General features: G+C 38.6%; 1 long non-coding RNA gene across 1 annotated transcript; it reads left to right on the forward strand.

Annotated features, from left to right (window-relative positions):
* LOC127447900 (uncharacterized) lies at positions 1-24047 on the forward strand. Its single transcript, XR_007898432.1, has 3 exons — positions 1-138; positions 2215-2273; positions 23751-24047. It is a non-coding gene; the product is annotated as an uncharacterized LOC127447900 (long non-coding RNA).
* Positions 24048-25740: the final 1693 nt, after the last annotated feature.

Consider the following 25740-nt stretch of genomic DNA (forward strand, 5'->3'; position numbering starts at 1 on the left):
ATTGTAACTATGATAACAGTGGCATCATTTTTTGCCATACCAGTTCCAGCCTGAGTCTGATCATGAAAGTTTGGAAGAACAAGTTGATCGACCTGAACCACCTTCGCAAGCATGACTTGAGCATGATGTTTCACAGTGGTGAGTTTTAATTTTGTAGCTTTCTTACAAGTACACTGTTAATTATTGTGAACCTAACAAAAATTCAAGTAAATAGGTTTTTTCATAGTGCATCTAAGTTAATCATCTTTTGCTGGAATGGGTGTAGCCAAATTTTTTTCGTCAGAGCTATGAACGGAGAACAGAGGCTTACTCCCGGTTGGACATTACCAGGGGTATTAGAGAGTTAGTGAGCAAGTTAGCCTTGGACTACCATGGATAGCGGCTGTAACATTACAGCTTGTAATTATATAATTATATAAGACACTTGAGATCGACCATTTTGTTACACAGTTTTAGGTAAAAGCTGGCCCACAGCTGAATAGTAAATGCTTACCAAAACAATAACATTACATAGCAAGTTAGCTGAGCACTACTGTGGATTGCAGATGTAAAATGACCGCTCGTAAAAAGAAATCCATCTCCACACCTGATCACTATTCATGATAGTAAGAACGACAAACAGTCTGCATAATTCTACACAATTGTAGGTAAAAGTGGGCCCACAGCTGATTAGCAAAACTATTTCAACACAATAACATTAGTTAGCAGGTTAGCAGAGGCCTACAGCTGTGCACTGGGTGTACACCGTAGCTACAACACAAAACTCCGCTTTTGAACTCTCAGTAGCAGATAAATCCACAAATAATCAAGCATACATACAGGTTGTGATCCTGAAGCGCCAGATTGTCCCAGCAAAGTGGGAACTGCACCATCTTTCAGGAGTAACTGACTTGAAAATCCAGCATTGCTTGTGGTTGTACGGCTAAATAATTAAAATACATTTTAACCACTGATTCTTCAATTCATCTGCCTTTGGAAGTGCAAACAAAGAGGTTTTGCATTCAAGTGAAGAAAACAGTGTCTTCTCGACATGGCGACAACACTTACCCAACTCATCCTTGCCTTGGCTTTAACTACGTTTGTTCGAGGGCGGGCCAATGTAACCCTTAGACGGGCATTACGCAAATGTGTTACATAGTGACGTAGAAATGGCTGGACTACAAACCAGCCTTTCCTGTTGTTCTTGAGCATTGTTGACTGTGGGAGAGAATAACTCCCTTCTGCGTGGACTTTGTGCTTTGTAACTTTGTAGACATTTTACATGCACAAACAGATATGTTACACACTAAAGGAAAGGTAAAATCACAAAAAGCATAATAGGGCCACTTTAATACGTAAATTGATGACATTTAGATAATTGTATGTTTCTGTGTCTGTGCAAACGTAATGAATGTACATTTGCTTGAACCAAACTTTGTGTAACAATACATACAAATTCTCATGGAATCACGTTGATTTTAGCTAAAGAAAGGCCATCCTACTGTTTCTGATTTCACTGTGAGATCAGTCTGATTTGTTTTATCACTCTGTCATGCATATTTTAAATAGCTGGGGTAAAAGTTTGTGAAAAACAAAGCCTACAAAATCCACAGAATAATTTTACAATTTAAAATGTTCCCTAAGACATCTTGACTGGAGATCTCACTAGGTTTCCTTTCAAATGATGCTCTCTCGAAGTAAACTAAAGTAGGCTACAAAAACCTAAATTCATCACCAATTTACTGCTGATTGTAGAAAAACAGTACATTTTAATAGTGTTATAGTGATTTTAGTTCAAGACAAGATATATTCTTTCAAGCATTTTTGACCTGTCTGCCTGTGTGTTGCCTTCAATTCTATGAAATGGCTTTAAGTCAATCAATATTGTTGATTAATTTTTGGTGTCTCCCTGCTCACTTTATTATGTGTCAGTGTCACAATTGATTTATTTTTCTTGTTCAAGTAGCAAAACATTATTCCTCTTAGCTTGGCATACCCACTTTGAATATGAATATAGATCTGTTTTTCCCCCTTAATTTTTTTTTTTTTTTTTTTTTTTTTTTTTTTTTTTGTGGTGTACATGTATACAGATTTTTAAACAATTTATCAATCACTTTTATACACCTAGGGAAATTGCATCACCGTTCACAAAAAATTATTTACAGAACTGGTCTATGTTCATTTTTACCAAAGTATTTCAGAGCTGATCAGTGTCACTACTTTTATGTTCAAAAGGATGTCTCAACTTTCAGGAACCTTGACATGGAACCATAGACTTCCTGTTTCAGAACAAGGTGATGTATTTTTAACATACATATTTACTCTACCCCACAATATGTATGCTAATGTCCATGTCTACTGTGATAAGGATGAAGAAAAGCAGCACAAAATAGGCATCACAGTCAAATTCCATTCTGCAAGAATTTTATTTCTATTCCCTTCAACATTTTCCAATATTTTTTACTTCTTAAATAAAAAAAAAAATAAAAAAATATTCTCACATTTTTCATGGCATTTTTTTCAAATCAAAGTGATCTGATTTTATGTAACTTGTAGGACTATCAATTAATTAAAAAAATAAAATAAACTGAACTAATTCTATGATATGCTGATTAATTATTTAAATTATTTTTAATATTGAACTTGAATAATTTTATTTTTATTTTTAAATATTTGTTTAGAAACACCCCAAATTAAGATAATTTAAATACATTATTGTGGCAAATGAGTAAAGCATTTAATAGGCATTTCAAAAAGTTGCTTTTAAAGTCAATATATTCTTTATTTTATTTATTTTAAATAGTTTAAATAGTTTTTTAAATTTTCAATAAATTGAAATAAGCCTATCAGTGCTCTACAGTTCACAATAATGCAATTGAGATTGTAGTCAGAGGCGTCATGCCCACTCAGAGTGAGGGGGCCACTAAACATGGCATCAAGTGCTGCTTCAGAGATCACGTTCATGAGGAATTTCAGGCACCAAAGGAAAGTGCGATGTTATGGTAAAAACAAAACATTTATTGCAGTTAACGTTTGGCAGCTATGTTTGTGAAACAGTCAATCAGTTTTTTTATAGTCTAATATAGATTATGTCTATGTTTTTGTTTGAATGGCTGATGTTAATTTACTTGGTGCTGAAATGCATTTAACAGGTTTTTCCACATCTTTATACTCTCTTTTCTTAATGTTTAAAGAATGCAGCGGCTTATTATCTTATTTCAGTCCAAACAGTCTGATCAATCTGTTTTCTATTGCTAGTATAGTACATGCTGTTTGGGATTATCATGGGAAACAAAGACAATGAGTATATTATTAATTGCATAATTATACTGGGCTGGCAATTTTATATATATATATATATATATATATATATATATATATATATATATATATATATACATAAAGCTACATTTATGAAGAACCTAACCTCTTTTCAATATTTTTTTGAATGAAGTACATTTGTTGTTTTTAGTTCATTGAGATGTATTGAGAAAAAGAATGGCACTAAATTATTTAATTTATTAGAAAACCTTGAAATTACCTAACTTTGATTTACAAAAGTCTTTTTTTCACTCTTTTTCTCTTCTTCTTCTTTTTTTCCTCCTTTACCATTGTTGTTGTCTGCTCAGCTTAGTTGAGATGTTTGTCATAATGTTTTGGTGCCTTGTTTTTTGCATATTTGAATTTTTTGCCATAAAAGAAGCAACAACAAAAAAATACTTATATGCATTGTGTGGCCATATTTAAAATATTTAAGACCGTATTCATGGTTAAAATATGTTATAGAGTATGCTAAGAGAAATGTAAACCATTTTATTTAGTTCCTCTTCTGTCACTCACTCGAAGTTGTGTCAATGTAGTGACACTAGGGGTCGCTCTTGAGAGCCCCGAACACCTCTATTCTTTTGAGAAAAGGCCAATGAGAATTAGCGAGTGGAATTTGCATGCCACTCCCCCAGACATACAGGTATAAAAGGAGAAGGAATGCCCACTCTCATTCAGATTTTTTCTTCGGAGCCGAGCGTTGTACTATCAGTGAGATGAATACTACCGCTGTTCCATTCACCTCTTAAGAAGCGTATGCTGTTGGATATACGGCACATTTCCAGCGGCTTTCTCTCCTTCTGCACGACGAATGTAGATTTCACCCCTGGGCGCTTCGACAGCGCTAAGAGTGTATATTCCTGCTAAAGAGTATATTTTCTCTATTAGAGCACACACATTGACATTGAATGTCTTTTTAAAGACGCATTTTTATAAAGATGTCTTTCCGTCTTTGTGTGATGCGGTCATTATCTCCCCACCTCCGACGGCCACGGGCGCTGCCTCACATGTCTGGGCAGCGATCACACTGAGGCAGCATTTGTGGATGGTTCATGTTCTCATTGCGAGAATATGACCATGGCAACGTTGTGTTCGCGGCTTTCCTTCTTCCAATGTGGGAAAGCCACTCTAGCCGCTCCCCGCGCTGCGCCTTCTACCCACAGGTATGAGATTTGGGGAGTTCAACGGGCGCGGTCTTGCCGGGTAATTCCCCGCGGACCTCCCGTTCCCCATCACACTCGTTTGCTCCCGTCCGGTTCCGAAATGAGACCAGCCCACCTCATGGCCAGCTTGACGTCTCTTTCGGGGCCTACGAGCAGGATGAGTCTTCAATCGCTGCATCGGAGAGTGCACTGGCGACGTCGGACACTGAGGACTCGACTGGGCTGCCACCTTCGGGTCTGCCTGCCCAGTCTGAGGCTGACGCAGAGCTGACCACCATGCTTGCCCGGGCCGCCATGAGTATCGGGTTGGACTGGAACCCTCCACCCTCCCCTGAGTGCTCGCGGCTTGATGATTGGTTCCTGGGTTCGGGTGCCGCTCCTAAGACAGATGACCCAGGGAGCGAGACGTCGCCTACGGAACTGGTATCCAGGCCACTCCATCCCCCGGTGGAGGGCCAGGAGGTAAATCTTTTGTTTCCTTCTCCCTTTTGTTCACCGCACCCCGAACGGGCTGCGGTACCCAAATTGTCAAAAAAGAGCAGTTTCCTCACTCCACATTATCGGTGTTCATGACCGCCGTTGTCACGGCGACCAGACACCGAGCACTCGCAGCCAGGGCCCCGCGAACGTGGTCCCCCCGCTTTCATGTGCCCGGCTGTGCCATGCCTACGGCCAACTGGTTGTGATGAGTCTTGAGGATGACCCGAGAGGTCCTCCTCCTCAGTCGCTAAGCTACCCTATGCCGGATACGCAGAGCAAGGTAAGTGCTTCAAGGTCCCCCTCAGCGCATCCACCTCGGGACGAAGCAACGCTCCTCGACATGGCGTCAACTGCTCCTCCCCGCCGCGAGGCCCCACCTCCAGGTACGTCAGACACGATTGTCCCTTTAGTGCCCCTCGCCCGGAGATTGGATGCGTGGCTAACGCTTTACAACCCATCGCGGTGGCTGGCCAGGACCATCCGACTCTGCTACATGATTCAGTTCGCCAGGCGCCCGCCCCGGTTCAGCGGCGTCCATTTCACTTCAGTGCAGGGCGAGAATGCCACCATCCTGCATGCGGAGATCGCGACCCTTCTTCGCAAGGGTGCGATAGAGCCTGTCCCTCCAGCTGAAATGGGGGAAGGGTTCTACAGCCCTTAGTTCATCGTACCAAAGAAAGGCGGTGAGTTGTGGCCAATCTTGGACCTGCAAGTTTTGAACCGGGCCTTACACAGACTCCCGTTCAAGATACTAACGCAGAAACACATTTTGACGTGCGTCCGGCATCAAGATTGGTTCGCGGCGGTAGACCTGACGGATGCGTAATTTCACATCTCGGTTTTACCTCGACACGGACACTTCCTACGGTTTGCTTTCGATGGCTGGGCATATCAGTACAAGGTCCTCCCTTTTGGCCTCTCCCTGTCCCCTCATGTCTTCATGAAAGTCGCAGAGGCAGCTCTTGCCCCATTAAGGGAAGTGGGCATCCGCATACTCTACTACCTCGATGACTGGCTGATTCTAGCACACTCTCAAGAGTTGCTGTGCGCGCACAGGGACCTGGTGCTCAGGGCTTCGGGTCAACTGGGAAAAGAGCAAGCTCTCCCCAGTTCAGAGCATCTCTTTTCTCGGCATGGAGTTAGACTAGGTCTCAATGATAGCACGCCTCACAAGCGAGCGTGCGCAGTCGGTGCTGAACTGCTTGAAGTCATTCAGGTGGAGGACAGCGGTTCCACTGAAACACTTTCAGAGGCTCCTGAGGCATATGGCTTCCTTGGCAGCGGTCACGCCGCTCGGGTTGATACATATGAGACCGCTTCAGCACTGGCTTCAGACTCGAGTCCCGAGATGGGCATGGCGCCGCGGCACACATCGCGTAGCTATCACGCTGCTCTGCCACCACTTATTCAGCCCTTGGGCAGACCTCATGTTTTTGCGGGCAGGTGTTCCCCTACAGCAGGTGTCCAGACACGTCGTTGTCACCACAGACGCCTCCAAGTTGGGCTGGGGCGCCGTGTGCAACGGGCACGCAGCCGCTGGTTCCTGGACAGGACCGCGACTGGGTTGGCACATCAACTGCCTAGAGTTGCTAGCTATACTGCTCACCCTGCGGAGGCTATTGCCGTTGATCTGGGGCAAGCATGTGTTGGTCCGGTCAGACAACACAGCAACAGTAGCGTACATAATTCGCCAAGGCATCGTATGCTCTCCTCGCATGTCGCAACTCACCCGCCATCTCCTCCTTTGGAGTCAGCGATGGCTGAGGTCACTGTGGGCCACTCATATCCCAGGCAGCCTCAACGCTACAGCAGACGCGCTGTCGTGGCAGGCGACACTCAGCAGAGAGTGGAGACTCCACCCCCAGGTGGTCCAGCTGATTTGGAGTCGATTCAGCAAAGCACAGGTAGACCTGTTCGCTTCCTGGGAATCCTCCCACTGCCCGCTCTGGTATTCCCTGACGGGAGCCCCCCTTGGGACAGACGCACTGGCACACAGCTGGCCCCGGGGGCTGCGCAAATATGCATTCCCCCCAGTGAGCCTACTTGCACAGACCCTGTGAAAGGCCACGGTTGGCGCGGCCTGCTCCCATGCTAGTTACGTCGCTTCCCCCCCCCCTCAGGGATGTGGGGAACTACACGACGTCTTTTTGGGGCATTGGGGGAGGTTACGTGCAGACTGATGCACCTGCTATTACGCACGCAGCAGCTCGCTTGCACCTGCATCAGCAGTTCACGTAACACAGTTCACCTGTTGTGCCGTTTTTCTATAGGGACCCCTAGTGTCACTACATCAACACAACATCGAGTGAGTGACAGAAGGGGAATGTCTCGGTTACTGTCGTTACCTCCATTCCCTGATGGAGGGAACGAGAAGTTGTGTCCTTCTTGCCACAGCGCTGTACTAGCCGCTGAAATGGCTGGACCTTGTCTCGGCTCCTCAGCACAAAACCTGAATGAGAGTGGGCATTCCTTCTCCTTTTATACCCGTATGTCCGGGGGAGTTGCATGCAAATTCCACTCGCCAGTTCTAATTGGCCTTTTCTCAAAAGAATAGAGGTGTTCGGGGCTCTCAAGAGCGACCCCTAGTGTCACTACATCGACACAACGTCTTGTTCCCTCCATCAGGGAACGGAGGTTATGACAGTAACCAAGACGTTAAATTTCTTATTAAAAATAGCTATCATTTACTTTGAACACAGAATTCAATATTTACAGGATTGCCTCATTCAGAGATAGGCTACTTGTATTCCCTCTCTAATGAGCTCAAGCAGTTGTAGATTGGGGATGCGGTGGCTGACCTTGGTGCTCCCTCAAACAAAATAGGTGCACGACACCCTAGATTGTAGTAGTAGTTGATGTAGTGGACTCGCAAAAACATGCTTTGCATTTTGGTGGTGTTTCAAGCTTTAATTGGTTTTATTATAGAATTTATGCATGAGTTCGGAGGCATGATAAAAATTTTATCATTGTACTAAATTAACATGTTAAATTGACAGCCAGCGTAAATTTTTGTATCTCTGAAACTAATTTATTGCATTCCCCTTTCAAAAAAGTAATGTTTTCTAGTCTTTTCTAGTCATTTGCTTCCAAAAATTAAGGAAAATGGCTGAATGAATTTTATTGTTCCTTACCAATTTCCTCCTTAAAGCTGCACTCAAAAAATAAAATAAAACATGTTTTAATTTTTATGTTTTGCTTATTTGTTCTAGTGGTTTTGGACTTTATACTGCCACCTATTGGCATGGATGCATGAAATTTGTTAATTAAATGAAGCTTCACTACAGTGCTGTGAAGCTGTGATGTTTTGTCCCTTCTCATCTGCTTTTTCCTCACCTCCTGTTACACACACCAATAAAATGTTCTTAATCCTAAATTCGTATTCAATACAAAGTCTTGCACATTGCTGGTGTTTCGCACAGGCACGCAGGGAGCAAATGCTGCATTGCACAGCTCTCTCTTTGGATCAGTGCAGTTTTCATGGGGTGGTTGCTGCTGACAGCAAAGCAGTGTCTTGATTGGATGCATTACCATTGTTTTTTTTTTCAGTGTACTTTTATGTTTATAAGCATCTTGAATGCTGTAAAAGTTCTATATAAATTAAGTAAGGAATAACTGATGATGACCCATTGAATTATTGAAAAATAATGCACATCCAAGGTGGTAATGCGGTCACAACGATAATTCAATGGGCCGGAGTAAATTATTCCACTTATACCATGGTTACCTCACCTTAAGACATCGTTCAGGGTTTTATCTCAAGATATTTTCTGGTTTTCGTTCGAAAATGTCACTTTAGAACTAACAACGGAGACTTGTGAGGCTTGCGCTGCTTTACTGGAGCATTTACTCAGTTTGTGCGTATATGTGTGCGTGTGTGTGTGTACAGGTTTCACTATATTTGTGAGAGCCACATTTTTGAAAATGTCCTCACTCATATAGAGATACTCGAAAACCTACTAATGAGGACATTTTAGGTGGTCCTCACTCATAAAAAAAGGCCCATAACTTGGCCAAATCATGTTCGAAATCTACTGATGTGCACAGGTTTCTGTGAGGGTTAGGTTTAGGGGTAGGCTTAGGGCATAGAAAATATCATTAGCCTACAATGAAATCAGTGGATGTCTACGAGATGTCCTCAATTATATAGTGAAACAAACCTGCAGATGTGGGTAAAGTAGCCAAAAACTGTCTTCAAGTAAAAGTACAATTACTTAAAAAAAAATAAATAAATAAATAAAAAAAAGAATTACTCAAGTGGAAGTAAAAGTACTAACATAAATAATTACTTGAGTAAGAGTAAGAAAGTTTCCAATTAAATGAGTACTCAAGTAGTGAGTAACTCGTTACTTTCACAAGTGACATAATGGACATTAACTCTCCTATATTCCATTATATAATACACATTTAACATGTATTACAGAATGAATATTATTTTTATTATTAATGGAAATTCTGTCATCATTCACCATCATGTTGTTCCAAACCTGTATGACTTTCTTTCTTCCATGCAACACAATAAGGAGATTTTAGACAGAATGTTTGCCTGAGTCACTATTTACTTTCAGTGAATGTGATTTATTTTTATTATTTTTTTCTCCATATTTTGAAAGTGAATGGTGACTGAGACTGTCAGCCTCTAACATTCTGTCTAACATCTTTTGTGTTCCACAGAATACAGAAGGTCACATGGGTTTGGAACAACATGAGGGTTGGGAAATGATGACAGAATATTAAATTATGGCTGGGCTATCACTTTAAAGGGACAGTTCACCCAAAAATGAAAATTCTCTCATTATTTACTCACCCTCATGCCATCCCAGATATGTATGGCTTCCTTTCTTCTGCAGAACACAAATTAAGATTTTTAGAAGAATATTTCAGCTCTGTAGGTCAGTACAATGTAAGTGAATGGGTGCAAAACATTGTGATGCTCCAAAAAGCACATAAAGGTAGCATAAAAGTAATCCATAAGACTCCAGTAGTTAAATCCATATCTTCAAAAGTGGTATGATAGGTGTGGGTGAGAAACAAATCAATATTTGTCATTTTTTACTAGACATTCTTCTCCCTGCCCAGCATGTGACTCACCAAAAACACAGGAAGAAGAATGTGAAAATGATCTGTTTCTCATCCACACATTCTCATATCACATCACTTCTGAAGATATTGATTTAACCACTGGAGTCTTATGGATTACTTTTATGCTGACTTATTTGATTTTTTTTTTTTTTTTTTTTTTTTTTAGCTTAAAAATTTTGGCACCCATTCACTTACATTTTATGGACCAAAAGAGCTGAGAAATTCTTCTAAAAATCTTCATTTGTGTTTAGCAGATGAAAGAAAATCATACACGAGGCATGAGGGTGAGTAAATGATGAGAAAATTTTCATTTTTGTGTGAACTATTCCTTTAAGTGCTCTTGTCAGATCTGGATGAATTTGTCAGTAAGAATAGAGGTTTGTAAACCTTTCTAGTAATTATTATGGTGAAAACTTGAAAATGTCCCAAAGGGACATGATATATAATGTGGAAATATAAACCAAAGCAAGATCATGCTTTATTAATGCCTACTTCTGCTGTTTCATAGCTTTTAAAGTCCTGCGTGGATTCTTATTTCAGTGTAATTACAGTTTCCAGTGTCGAAAGAATTTAGATCATTAGTTTTGTACAGCAGTACCGGCGCTCCCTAAATGCAGAGTACGCAGCCTGAGTAGGGCACCAACCCTGGTCGCGGAACACTCGCTGAGTCTGAAAAAGCTTCCTATCCACTATCCACTATATAGTGCACTATTTCGGGTGTCTGCCATTTTGTAGGAGTGTCTGAATTCTGAGTGAGTCTTACTTTTGTTCACTCATTCTTACCCACAATGCACTCTAATTTCGAGTGTACATTCTATGTACATTTGACGACAGTTAATTGCCCATTATCCACCGTGGGGAAGACATATGAGATGGGAGTTTACTGCTTCCTTCACTCCTGCAATGTTTTAATATATGCTGAATGTATTAAATTACTTTTTGACAAATCATTACTTGATTAAAATAACATAACATATAGAGAAGCAAAACATACAAATACATTTTAAAATGTACTCTTTATATAAAATGTGATCTTTATTTATTTATACAGAATTTTGCCATTTAAGATGAAGAATTATTATTTACTAAATAATTCACTGAGTTGATAAATCAGGAGACTGCACACAGTGGAAATGATTCTTCTGTGGATGATTGAAATATTCTGTTATAACATGTAGGTTATAATAACTTTGGTGCTGTTTATGGTCGGATGAGGGCGCGATGCACCCAGAAACGCTACCCAGCTTGTATTGGAGTTTAAAGATATTGAAGTATAACAAATAAATACAATAATGTACATTTGATAAAATGTGTTTACTCTTTATATTAACATATATATTAAAAATGGCACACAAAATGAAGATTTATTGTATTAATATATTATTTAATAAGAATAACAAGTAAGGCCCACATATTTTAAAAGTTCATATGTGATGCTTTTTCTGCGACAGCCCCAGAGCTCCGATGCTTGGTGTATACATCAGCGTCTGAATTCACTCACTCATTTTGTTCACTTACTGCTGAGATATAGTGCACTCACTGCCATTCACTATATATGAAATAGTGAATGAGTGAACGATTTTGGAGACATCCACTCTCTTCGCCATACGATCGCCTTGCGCACGCACATCTCGCTGTGCACGTGCTAAAATGCTGTCTGTTCGCACTCCAGTTGTCAATCACGCGAACGGCAGAGCAATTACGCTTAACTTGGATGTTTACATGGATTTATACAGTTAATCAGCCCGAAGTAGCTGCGATAGTTTCCAGTATCCTCGTGAGGGCACGGGGTAAATGCTTAAATACTGCTCATGAAATGCTGGATAAAGCACACTGATATATTGATGCACTGATTTAAAAATGTACACTTAAAAACTGATGTCATAAGAGCCCAGTTACAGAATCACCCTGAAAATGACCATCTCATTACACAGAAAAGCCTGTGTTATCATTAGAGCCACATCTTACCTCGACGTGCTGCCATAAGTTGAAGCTGAGATTTTAAACTTGAAATATCAGCTTGTCTTGGTGTTAAATGAAGGCACTGCATGACAAAACTATTCTTTTTTTCACTGTGCGGAGCGAAGAAATTGTTTCACTTTTGAAGAGCTTGATGCTGCACCAGTGATGGACTCGGCTTGAGTGACGTTCTGTGACAGCGCACACAGCTGTGTGAACATCTGCTGTCGTAAAAGTCCCATTCAATAATGGGACTCTCAATAAATTACACATTAACTACAATTAAAAAACAGTAATGTAACGAAAGGAATGCCGCCCATTGTAAAGAAGTCAAAGCACATTTTTTTGATTAGAAATTTACTTGAGTGAGAGTAAAAAGTACCCACTTTTAAACCTACTCTAAAAGTATTTATTTTTTTCAAAAAAGTTACTCAAGTAAATGTAATGGAGTAAATGTAGCACGTTACTACCCACCTCTGCAAACCTGTATGTGTGTGTGGGTGCATGCGTGTGTGTGTGTGTGTGTGTGTATGTGCATGAGCGAAAGCAACGAAAGAAAGAAAACAGTGAGATTGCGTGTTGGATTACCTGTGTTTGCGGCTCTCGTAAGCAGAAGAATTGCTTAAAAATCGCCAAGATATACGTTTTTGTAAGGAAGAATTTGTGTTTTATTAGGGCTGTTCCAGTGGCAATATTTTAAAATTGGTTAAGGGCCAATCACCCCCAGTGAATGCTGTTATACGGTGGTTGAAGGGCAGGGGAGAGAGTGTGTGCAATTTACCCGATTATTGCGCATTAAACTTTAAAAAGTGTGTCATTGAACACAAAATAAAAATTAAGCTCTTTGTAATATATATATATATACATATATATATATATATATATATACAATAGTTAGTTCCGGTCCTCGAATTTGATTGGACGAGAGACGTTCCATGAGAACTTATGGTTTCATACCATCAGCACTCGGATGCTTCACTGTGTGTATCACTCCGCTTGTGTTCGTGCCATTCTAAACTAAAGTGTAAGAGCAGTGCAGATGTGTTAATAATCATAATATATCAAACACAGTTGAAAGCTTTTGGTTTGTTAAATGAAGCTTAACATTGTCTTTGTGTTTGTTTTTGATTTGCTACAGTATGCAATAGACTGGCATGTCTTAATGTAAATATTAGGCCAAAAATGGCAAAAAAGAAACATATTTGGCCCAGATACAAATAAACAATAGGATAAGTACATCTAGTTTGAGAAATAGACGCCTCACATGTCCTCAGCTGACAGCTTCATTGAATTCTTCCCGCTCAACACCAGTTTCATGCACAACAGTAAAGAGAAGACTCAGGGGTGCTGGCCTTATGGGAAGAATTGCAAAGAAAAAGCCACTTTTGAAACAGAAATCTAAAAGAAAAAGTTAGAGTGGGCAAAGAAACACAGATATTGGACAACAGATAATTGGAAAAGAGTGTTATGGATCTTAACCCCATTGAGCTTTTGTGGGATTAGCTAGACCGTAAGGTGCGTAAGAAGTGCCCGACAAGACAGCCACATCTATGGCAAGTGCTACAGGAAGTGTGGGGTGAAATGTCACCTGAGTATCTGGACAAACTGACAGCCAGAATGCCAAGGATCTACAAAGCTGTCATTGCTGCGCGTGGAGGATTTTTTTAATGAGAACTCTTTGAAGTAGTTTAAGTTTTGTTTTTGTTTTTTCAAATTGTAATGACTATACATTGTGATCAGTTGAATGCCACTTTTGTTAATAAAAGTACCAATTTCTTTCCATAAAAGCAATCTGTACATTATTCCAAACCTTTGGCCACCAGTGTATATATACATACAGTTGTGATCAAAAGTTTGCATACTGTGGCAGAAATTGTGAAATTTTGGCATTGATTTTGAAAATATGACTGATCATGCAAAATTGTGTCTTTTATTTTAGGATAGTGATCTTATGAAGCCATTTATTATCACATAGTTGTTTGGCTCCTTTTTAAATCATAATGATAACAGAAATCACCCAAATGGCCCTGATCAAAAGTTTACATACCCTTGAATGTTTGGCCTTGTTACAGACATATAAGGTGACACACACAGGTTTAAATGGCAATTAAAGGTTAACTTCCCACACCTGTGGCTTTTTAAATTGCAATTAGTGTCTGTGTATAAATAGTCAATGAGTTTGTTAGCTCTTACGTGGATACACTGAGCAGGCTAGATACTGAGCCATGGGGATCAGAAAAGAACTGTCAAAAGACCTGCGTAACAAGGTAATGGAACTTTATAAAGATGGAAAAGGATATAAAAAGATATCCAAAGCCTTGAAAATGCCAGTCAGTACTGTTCAATCTCTTATTAAAAGTGGAAAATTCAGGGATCTCTTGATACCAAGCCAAAGTCAGGTAGACCAAGAAAGATTTCAGCCACAACTGCCAGAAGAATTGTTCAGGATACAAAGAAAAACCCACAGGTAACCTCAGGAGAAATACAGGCTGCTCTGGAAAAAGACGATGTGGTTGTTTCAAGGAGCACAATACGACGATACTTGAACAAAAATGAGCTGCAAGGTCCAGTTGCCAGAAAGATGCCTTTACTGTGCCAATGCCACAAAAAAGCCCGGTTACAATATGCCCGACAACACCTTGACACGCCTCACAACTTCTGGCACATTGTAATTTGGAGTGACGAGACCAAAATAGAGCTTTGTTTAGAGAGGGGTCAACAAGGCCTATAGTGAAAAGAATACCATCCCCACTGTGAAGCATGGTGGTGGCTCACTGATGTTTTGGGGGTGTGTGAGCTCTAAAGGCACGGGGAATCTTGTGAAAATTGATGGCAAGATGAATGCCGCATGTTATCAGAAAATACTGGCAGACAATTTGCATTCTTCTGCACGAAAGCTACGCATGGCATGCTCTTGGACTTTCCAGCACGACAATGACCCTAAGCACAAGGCCAAGTTGACCCTCCAGTGGTTACAGCAGAAAAAGGTGAAGGTTCTGGAGTGGCCATCACAGTCTCTTGACCTTAATATCATTGAGCCACTCTGGGGAGATCTCAAATGTGCGGTTCATGCAAGATGACCAAAGACTTTGCATGACCTGGAGGCATTTTGCCAAGACGAATGGGCAGCTATACCACATGCAAGAATTTGGGGCCTCATAGACAACTATTACAAAAGACTGCACACTGTCATTGATGCTAAAGGGGGCAATACACAGTATTAAGAACTAAGGGTATGCAGACTTTTGAACAGGGGTCATTTCATTTTTTTTCTTTGTTGCCATGTTTTGTTTTATGATTGTGCCATTCTGTTATAACCTACAGTTGAATATGAATCCCATAAGAAATAACTGAAATGTGTTTTGCCTGCTCACTCATGTTTTCTTTAAAAATGGTGCATATATTACCAATTCTCCAAGGGTATGCAAACTTTTGAGCACAACTGTATAAATATATATATATATATATATATATATATATATATATATATATATATATATATACACACACACACAAAACTTGTTATTTTATATAGGTCAACAACATGTAGTACATGTAAAGGACTAAAAATATTCCAGGTGTCACATTCTTTTAATATCCAATATTCAACATGACTAAATATCACAAAACAGCTGGACAATAATCAAATAGTTTAGTTTTTTTGCGAGTTATGTTTCCAGCCGCACTCAATACACGTCCAGAACGCGGTGTTAATCTCGTCAACTAAATTACACACAAAAATGTTTGAGTTATTATTTGATTCCATTTAAAAAGTCAGGATTATGAGGATAATTTTAACAATTTGAATTCAAATATTGTTGACGAACATATGATGAGAAAAAACAACACTGCAAGATATTACCAATGCACTGACAAAGTTTTAGAAAAAGAAAAACTTGTTTATTCAAATGATCCAGTTGTATTGTTAGGATTCTTTTCATCTAAGCTGTGTGTCGAGAGATGAAAGCGCTGATCCCAGTGGAAGTGCTTTCATCATCACATATTATCAAACATATCATATATAGCCTATATACTGTATATGAGATAAACAAGCCATCAGCAGAATAAATATCATAATACAACTTGTATCTGCAATGAAGCGAACACACAACGGTGCTTGAACAGCTGAGCTTGTAAAGAGTATTGATTTTGCCCATGCGTGAGCCCTGGTAAACTAAAGAGTTTTTTAAAAACCTATTTTTAAACGCGTCTTATACATATAGCCTATCTATGAGATTAATCAGCTAAATCAACAACATTAATCTAATATGATTACTTAAATCTGTGAATCAATAAAGGCAGCGAATGCACAACAGAGCTTGAGTTCTAGCCTTTTCTTTTAATGTTGTTTGTTGACGTCATCACGAATAAACTCTGCGCTGTGTGAGTTTGTGAAGAAAATTTAACTTCAGTCAGGGACGATTGAACATGTAGTTGATACACCTAGTTGTGGTGTGCGTTTGGCTTGAGTTGCGTGCTATATGAGTATTTTGTGAACACGCCATTACTAGAACAATGCGCCCTGTAGCGCAAAATCAAGAAGTCCCTAAAAAAACGGAAAATTACACATCCCTGAGATAAATAATCCCCAACACAGTTACTAAAGATCTAATACATTATTATACTAATTTCAAGTTTTCATAAGGTCTTTTATACGTCACATTCATAAACACCGGTGGCACTGTGTACTCTAAAATACACGCATACTCTAAAATAGTAGACAGTATGCAGTATACAATTTTTTATCAAGTTTACCAGTATTTCATTCCGAACATAGCCTTTGACATCAGCCTGGGCAGTAGAGCCTACTAGAGAGCACCATATGGCTTTATGCATGCATATCAACTGGGGAAAATGGAGAGCAGAAACTACCACAATGTCTGCGATACTGTGACAAAGAATCTTGAAACCACCAGTCGTCATTCTGAAGTCATCATGCCCAATTCACTCTATCGTCAGAAAAGATCCTTTGTGCTGTGAAGTGTGCTTTGTACAGCACTCTTCTCTAGCACTCTTGATAGTGTTGTCCCCCCCCCCCCCCACCCCCAAGATTAAAGAAAATTAAAGAAAAAAGCCCTGCACCATGGTACAATGATCACACTCAAGCTCTCAAGAGAGCAGCTCAGAAAATGGAGAGCAAGTGGAAGAATACAAAATTAGAGGTATTTTGTGGTGCATGGAAGGATAGTGTCTGTAGCTACAGACAGGCACTAAAAGCTGCCAGGTCAGCATATTTTAGCAAACTCATAAAAAATAACCACAACAATCCTAGGTGTTTATTCAGTACTGTGGCTAAATAGGTTAGGAATAAAGCATTGACTGAACCAGATATTCCATCACAGCACAATATTAATGACTTCATGAATTTCTTTACTGATAAAATAGAAATCATTAGAAATAAAATTGGAATTATGCTATCAACTGTTACAGCACCTCAGAAAACAGTGTCTCATAATTTTCCTCACGAACAACTTCAATCATTTGCTGTCATAATTGATGAAGAGCTAACAAAACTTATCAAAAAAATCTAAAGCCACAACATAAATGTTAGATCCAATACCAACTAAGCTCTTAAAAGAGGTATTCCCTGTAATCTCAGAACCTCTTCTTAATATTATTAACTCCTCGCTATCCTTAGGACATGTCCCAAGAAACTTTAAAATGGCAGTTATCAAACTGCTTATTAAAAAGCCATAGCTTGATCCTGTCAAATTGGCTAATTACTGATTTCAAATCTCCCATTTATGTAGAAAATACTAGAAAATGTAGTATCCTCCCAGCTATGTTCATTTCTACAGAGAAAATTTATATATGAACAATTTCAGTCAGATTTAGGCCCCATCACAGTACAGAGACTGCACTTATCAGAGTTACAAATTACTTGCTCTCATCATCTGATCACAGCTGCATTTCTCCTCTAGTGCTTTTAGATCTTAGTGCTGCCTTTGACACCATAGATCTCGACATTCTCTTAAATAGGCTGGAGAATTATGTTGGCATTAGTGGACTTGCATTAGCATGGTTCAGGTCCTTTATATCAGACCGCTACCACTTTGTAGGTGTAAACAAGGAATTGTCAAATCAAAGTTAAATATGGTGTGCCACTGGGATCAGTTTTAGGGCCTCTGCTTTTCTTCTTATATATGCTTCCCCTGGGAGATATTATCAGGAACCGTGGAATAAATTTCCACTGTTATGCTGAAGATGCCCATTTTTATATTTCTTCTAAACCCAACAAAATTTCACAATGCTCCAAATTAGCAGAGTGTGTCAGTGAAATCAAAGATTGGATGGCCAGAAATTTCCATCTACTCAATTCCGACAAAACAGAGGTACTAATTATTGGACCAAAAACCTCTAAAAATAAGCCGCTAAAATATAATTTGACTCTCGATGGATGTACTGTTATGTCGTCTTCTACAGCAAAGAACTTAGGTGTTATATTTGATACCAATCTATACTTTGAAAATCACATTTCCAATGTTTGTAGAACAGCATTCTTCCACCTCAGAAATATTGCTAATTTACGATACATGCTCTCTGTTGCTGATGCCGAAAAACTAATTAATGCATTCATGACCTCAAGGCTAGATCATTGTAATGCATTACTGGGAGGATGTCCTGCAAGTTCAGTAAATAAACTTCAACAGATTCCAGCTGCCAGAGTGCTCACTAGAACCAAGATATATGATCATATTAGCCCAATTTTATCTTCATTTTAAAATTCTGTTAATGACATACAAAGCTTTGAATGGTCTAGCTCCACAGTACTTAAGTGACCTTCTACCACGCTATATTCCAACACGTTCATTATGATCACAAAATTCTGGCCTGTTAATAGTTCCTAGAATATCAAAATCTACAAAAGGAGGTAGATCCTTTTCCTATTTGGCTCCTAAACTATGGAATAGTCTCCCTAACACTGTTCGGGATGCAGACACACTCACTGAGTTTAAGTCTAGACTAAAGACTCATCTATTTAGCCAGGCATACACCTAATTTATCCATCAACTCACAATTAGGCTGCTTTAGTTAGGTCTGTCGGAACCAGAAACATTTCTCACAATCAGAGTTGGTTATAGATTATAAGACATTGGATAATTCATATGCCACTGCCTGAACCTTGGATTTAGGATGGACCCCACTGAACCTCAGCAAAATGACCTGCCGGTTAAACTGTGATGCACCTCATTGATCTCTGCCTGCATCACTTTTGTTTATTGATGGACTACACTCTTGAAATGGAATACATATACTATCAATTAATTGCCAACAAAAGCCTTTATCAGCCAACTAACAAAGGACAATGCATATATGTGAACTTCTGCAGTTAATCCAGGATGGACTTCAAAGACATTAGTCATTAATCTTACAGTTGAAACAAAATATTTGTTTAAACACTGGCCCTTAACACTTAGTTTACAAACTTTTAAACCATGACTTGCACTGCACACAAATAACTAATACTGGCATTATATTCATACTGTTTGTCCAGAGGGGAACTGGCCCCCACAGTGAGCCTGGTTTCTCCCAAGGTTTTGTTTTTCCATTAACCAACATCTTATGGAGTTTTGTGTTCCTTGCCACAGTCGCCTTCGGCTTGCTCACTGGGGTTCTAAATACAATTATTATTTAACTGTTTAATTGTTTTTATACACAATTTGCAATCTTATTTAATCAAACTACACAATGATGACTCTAAGACTTTATAGATATTACAGTTTCATTTTCTGTTAAAGCATGATTTTCTGTAAAGCTGCTTTAAATCAATGTGTGTTGTGAAAAGCGCTATACAAATAAAAATGACTTGACAGCCACTGCTGAGTATTTTTAGTATCCACCTTTGTAGTTGCCGTGGAAGCTGTGCTTAAAAACTGCGTGTGTCTGAAGCCCGTCAACTTTTCTGCTCAAAAGTGATGCGAGAGTAGCTTCAGTGATGCTAGATTAGCACCCACAGGAATATCATACTCTGATATCAAGTGAAGCACAGACAACTATGTCCAGATCAATAATTTTCTAAAGGGTAAAGTGATTACTGTGGGGTTATTGAATTTTAGCTGCAACTGCAACACAGAAGTCCATTTACGCACTGACTGTAAAACTGGGTTAGAAATGACAATTTTCCAATATGCTTCCACATTAGATGTGGAGCTATCCATTTACCTTATTAGTTAGTCTTGCTGCTTTTCAGTTTAGCTTCTGTCTTCGTTATTTCCATTAATCTTAATACTGATACAGATATACAGTATGAGGCATCCAACCCATTTATTTTTTTTACTCTGTTCCTTAGGGTTTCATCAAAGTTGTAGCAGGGCTTCCATACCCATGCTGTATTAAGGCACTCTCAAAGTTGTTTCACTGGCTGCAATGTGCCATTATGTCAGACTTGCATGATAGCATTAGGGTGACATCATGACTGACTTGTTCAAATAAACGTTAATACGGCAGACTCTGACATGAGTTAAACAAGTTTCAAATGTTCCCTTGTGCTACAAATGAATGATTTAATTAATTTGGGAGAAGGCTACGGTTCAGAACGGCGCAGCCTATTGTCCATATGGCACACCAAGTGGAAAGCTTCAGTCGTTATCTGCTGTACTGTATAAAATGGATTCTGCTTTCCAAATGTGCTGAAATTTTTTTTCACTCTTCTAGGCAATTATTGGACAATTCAGTTTGACTAACACCTTGGCGGAAAGTGGCTAGAAGGCTTTTTTTGTTGCTCTTATACTGAGATCTTTACCTCAGCACCCCAGGAGACTCTCTGCAAATATGTCTGAGATTAAGCGGGGCAGAAGCTTCTAGCTGGTCAGACCCTCTGACATTGTCTGTTCTTCTGTCAGCCGGGTGAATTTTGAGTAGTTTTCCCAGTGCAGCAGATGGCTCATTGCTCCATATGTACTCTTGAGCTCTGAGCTTTAAATCTGTCGGAGCCGTGTGGTTGTTGCCAAAACGTTCCCTTGTTTAACAAAGCTCTCTGTGTGTTATCCTTTTAGATTCACTTTGCTCTCTTTGCCAACACAAGCTACCGTAGCGAAACAAAATGCCATAGCTGCTGTTCAATTCGGAGGGAGAAAATACTCCACAGTTTTACAGATTTAGCTCTAAATCAATATATTTAGACTTTATCATAGTTGCATACACTCTACATAAACTCTGCACACTGCATGTTGTAAACACGATCGCAATTTAGGCTTTTTTCTATGGTATAACATAATAATTTGTGTATTAAAACATGAATAAATGGTTTATTACAATAACTTTAGAATCTTGTTCTCCTAACAATATAAATTTGGTTGTAAGTTTTCTGTCATGCTGGCAAATAATGATGGCAAAACTGTTTTAATCACCATGCTCACAATTCGTCGAACTGCTGTGCTAACGCATTAGAGAAATGTAAATTGTTGCATGCATCACTACAGGTTATAGAAGAATAATGGGGTTTTGTAATTTCCTAGTTTATGAAATGTCATGCATGTTAGGTGGGAGGCAGCGCTGAGGAGATCACACAGGTAGCAATCAGTCAAAGCTAATTTTGTGTTTGTGCCTTCGCCTCATTGTTCCGATCTGAATGCCATTATTATAAAGAACAAAGCCTGTCCTTCCCAACAACATCGCTTTATCATCAGACCATGAACACAGCGCTGTAGTTACAAGATTTGTCAGCATAGCATGAGTCTTTGTTGGGGAGTAACGGAGAAAAATTACTCTGGACTGTGACTGTATATATAGTAGCACTTTATACTGCAGGTTGTTGATAATAAATAGACACTTCCTGCTACAAGATACAGTCATTGTAAGTCTGCTGATTGCAGAATATATTAACTTTGTTTTTCATTAAGTACTGAACCACCCACACACAAGATATTTCTAATTCCTTCACTAGTTGCGCAGTGTCTTTAATTGCAGATGTTGGTGGGCAGCTCCTTCTCAAATTTCACAGCATGCCTGACAGGTGTCAGCTGAAACTTTAGCAGTTCTAAAGACAACTTTCTTCCTTATTGTCGTGGTTATTGTTCAATAATATTCCTCTGAGCAGAATAGAAGGTGTTACTGCAAGATAAATTGGTTCATGCAATGTTGTTTCCATTAGTTCAAGAGTAATGGTCTCCTTGCGGTTGCAGTTACCGGCTGGTTAAGGGGAAGAGATGCTTCTTATTGGAAATCCATTTGATGTTTTCTTTAGGTGCACCCATGCGATATGATCTACACCACTCTCATTACAAACCTAATGATTTAGTGGTCAATAAATGCATTTAGATAAATAATGAATGATGATTTGTTTCAACAATTTCTAGGCCATATCAAACTAATCTATTGTTTTCAAATGGTCTGAAAAGTTTAAATTTTTCTTTGTTACAGGTATTCACAGGTATTGCTGAATTTATACAAAGCTAAATGTTTACCTTATGCTCGATAAAAGATATGAATTTAATCAATAATCAGTTCTTTATAGCAGGTCTGCTTTTGGTGTATTATTATAGAATAATGCATTGTTTTCTTATTTTTTATGTAACATTTTCTGTGTTAAAATACTTTCTCCTGTCCAATCTTAATATGCAGAGACAACTATAAGTAAGCAATTCATAGATCAATTTTCTTTAAACTGTAAGAACTTTGTCTCTGTGGCGCTATGATAATCTTCTGTTTGTTTTGAGCAACCCATCTGTACAAACACAATGGCATTTAATCGACCAATTGCATGAGCTGGGGGCAGGACTATCACTTTGTTTGACCAACAGCAGATGGGGGCATATTCGGAAAGCTGTTTTGAAAACAAAGTCTATTTTTGCAATTCCATTTGGTTGTGCTAGTAGTGCAGAAATTACATACATCAGCTTTAATTTATTTATTTATTTATTCATTCATTTATTCATTTATTTTTTAAGCTTTAGATACAGTAGCCTTTGAACTCTTACTCTATAGCTTTTCTCCATTTGCTGTGCTTTTCTCAATAGAAGATGTGTGGTGGTGTTCCTAAGAAATACTGACAAATTCAGATTCTTTTGGATCAGTTTCCTTTTAAATGACATTTAGACTTACCCAGTGTGCGAATTATACAGTGTTTTACAGCAGACTAATCTCACAGTGAATTCAGAAACAGTACGTTGAATTTTTTTTCCTAAATTTGGTCTGTTATAACCAAAATTCAAAGCACTGCCCCCCTGGTGAAATGCTCACAGAGGGATGCTGAGTTATTTTTAGCTGAAAAAAATGTAATATAGTGAAGAGGAATGCATATTTTATTAACTGTACCCCCAAACCCCAACCTTAAACCTAACCCTCAGTGGAGTAAAAATGTAATCTTAGAGGGAAAATGAAACCTACGAATTGTGATCGTCACTTATTACGCAAACACGATTACTTTCTGCACTCTAAAAATGCTGGGTTATTTTTTCTACCCAAACACTGGGTTGAGCCTTCTGGGTCATTTAATTGGGTTATTTTCTAAGTGTTGGGTCGTTTTTGGGTAGTTTTGTGTTACCCAACCGCTGGGTTAATGGCTGGGTCATTTTCACTGACAGTTGAATCAATACACCCCTCCCCCAAACCCGACGCATCAGCCCAGTTCCTTGGGTCAAATCAACTCAGCGAGTCAGCGCTGAGTTACTTGACGCCGCATGCGGGCTGTTTGAATTCTCCTCAGGTGGAGGCAGCGGTTTTCAGCATGGACAGATTGTTGAATTTATTTGGAGAAACAAGGTAATAAATCATAAATAAAAATAACTGTTTGATGTAATGAAGCTCTGTGTTTTTATGTTTCAGGTGGTCTGATAATACATGAATGGAGTGCTTTGTGCAGGAGAAGTTAATTGAATGGCAGCTTCCTGAACTTGTAAATAGTTTTTCAACTGTATACACTTAAACCATAATAATAAAATTGTGTTTGTTTTGAATGCTTTAGCACTGTTTATAAATGAAATTTGTGATTTAGTTTTATTCTAAGCTCTTGAATCTTTGTGGTAAAATGTAATTATTATTGCACATGTACTGAACATTTTTATTAATAAAAGAATAAAGGAGATACCATGTTGACATATTTGTTTATAATGTGGTATATTTGACATTTTGAAAGGATTAAAATAACCCTGAAAATATTAACCCATTTTTTAATATAAAATTAACCCAGCGTTTTTGTAAAAATTAAACCATACTTTGGGTTGAAAAACAACCCATTTGCTGGGTTAAAATGAACAACCCAACTACCTGGGTTGGATTAGCCCAAAATGTGTTCTGTCCCATAGTTAAACAGCAGTTGGGTTAAAAACAACCCAATTTGGGTTGTTTTTAACCCATCATTTTTTAGAGTGTGTTTTCAACACGGGATGAGAATCCAGGTCTTCCATGCTGCTGATGCAACACACTTCCAGTCACACCACAGGAAAAGTTAAACATGTCTGAACTGATGCAGAAATGTCTGATGGGAGATGGTGCTTGTCAGTAACTCGGCATTATGGGGCCGATGCTATGGTACTGTAACATTCGGAAGCAACCTGCCGACTCCCCATGTGATCATGTTACTTGCAAAGGGGAAAATTGTATTTATATATATATATATATATATGAATAATATGAAATTTACTGGTGCAGTCTGTTATGGTTAATCTCACACAACCCACATGGTCTTTTGGTGGCATTAGTATTTTATTTTTAGACAAAACAATGCTTTTTTGTAATATATTTGTTATATGTAAATCAATAATAATAATAATAAAACATTAAGTGTTAAATAATGACAGTGTCTATTTTTTATTAAAATTCCAACGAAAATCGGTTAAGCAGTGTACTGTTGCTATGGTTAAGTCCTCAGGCGAATGCATTTTTCTGTTTGCAAGTGTTTATTTACTAAAATGTTTGAAAACCCTGTTGAAACATATACTTAAATGTTCAAAATCATGTACTTTTAAGACTCTCCCAACATTTAGTTTTACTTGCTTTTGTGGGGGTTCAGGCCTTAAAAAATTTGCACCCTGAACTTGCCCCTGTATGAAATAATAATTTTAAAGTGCAGTTTCAAATGCTCAAACAACGAATAACAGCATTTGTTCTCCCATTTGAAATCAGCCCCCTGATGGTTCATTTTAATTGGCAGTTGGTTGCTGTGCTTTCCAAGATACCTGTCTTCCACTCTGCTCAATTATGCTGCAGTTTCAAACATACCAAGACGTCTTCCTGTAGCTGTAGTTTTCATTAATATAGTCCCCGTATGACCAGGGTTGGGGAGAAACAGTATACATGTAACAGGATTATGTATTCAAAATACAAAATATAAGTAACTGTATTCCACTACAGTTACAATTTAAATCATTGCTAATTAGAATACAGTTACATTTAAAAAATATTTTGATTACTGAAGAGATTACTTTGCATTTTATTGTCAATTGCTTCATCTAATATTTAGTCCTTTCAGATGGAAAACATTTATACATATAAATGATGTGATCCAAAGTGCATTTGAACAGCTGTGAAACACTTTCTTATGATGTGTTACATTCATACGAGCAGACAGAGAAGTAAGTTTGAAGTAAGTTTGGAGCAGAAGAAATAGAAATAAACCTTGTGTAAATTGTCAGCTTTACGCTAAGCTAAAATGCTATTTCTAGCCATTTTACATGCACGTTACCAAAAAATAATTATCAAAAACAATTCACGTTAAATCATAATTTATTTTTTCTAGTAAAGATATTAGGGCACAAATCGTATTCTTGATAATACGTTTTGTATTGTTTTCCTGTAAAAATATCTAAAAATCCTT

This window comes from Myxocyprinus asiaticus, chromosome 11 (genome assembly GCF_019703515.2).
Source record: "Myxocyprinus asiaticus isolate MX2 ecotype Aquarium Trade chromosome 11, UBuf_Myxa_2, whole genome shotgun sequence".
NCBI classification, from domain to species: domain Eukaryota; kingdom Metazoa; phylum Chordata; class Actinopteri; order Cypriniformes; family Catostomidae; genus Myxocyprinus; species Myxocyprinus asiaticus.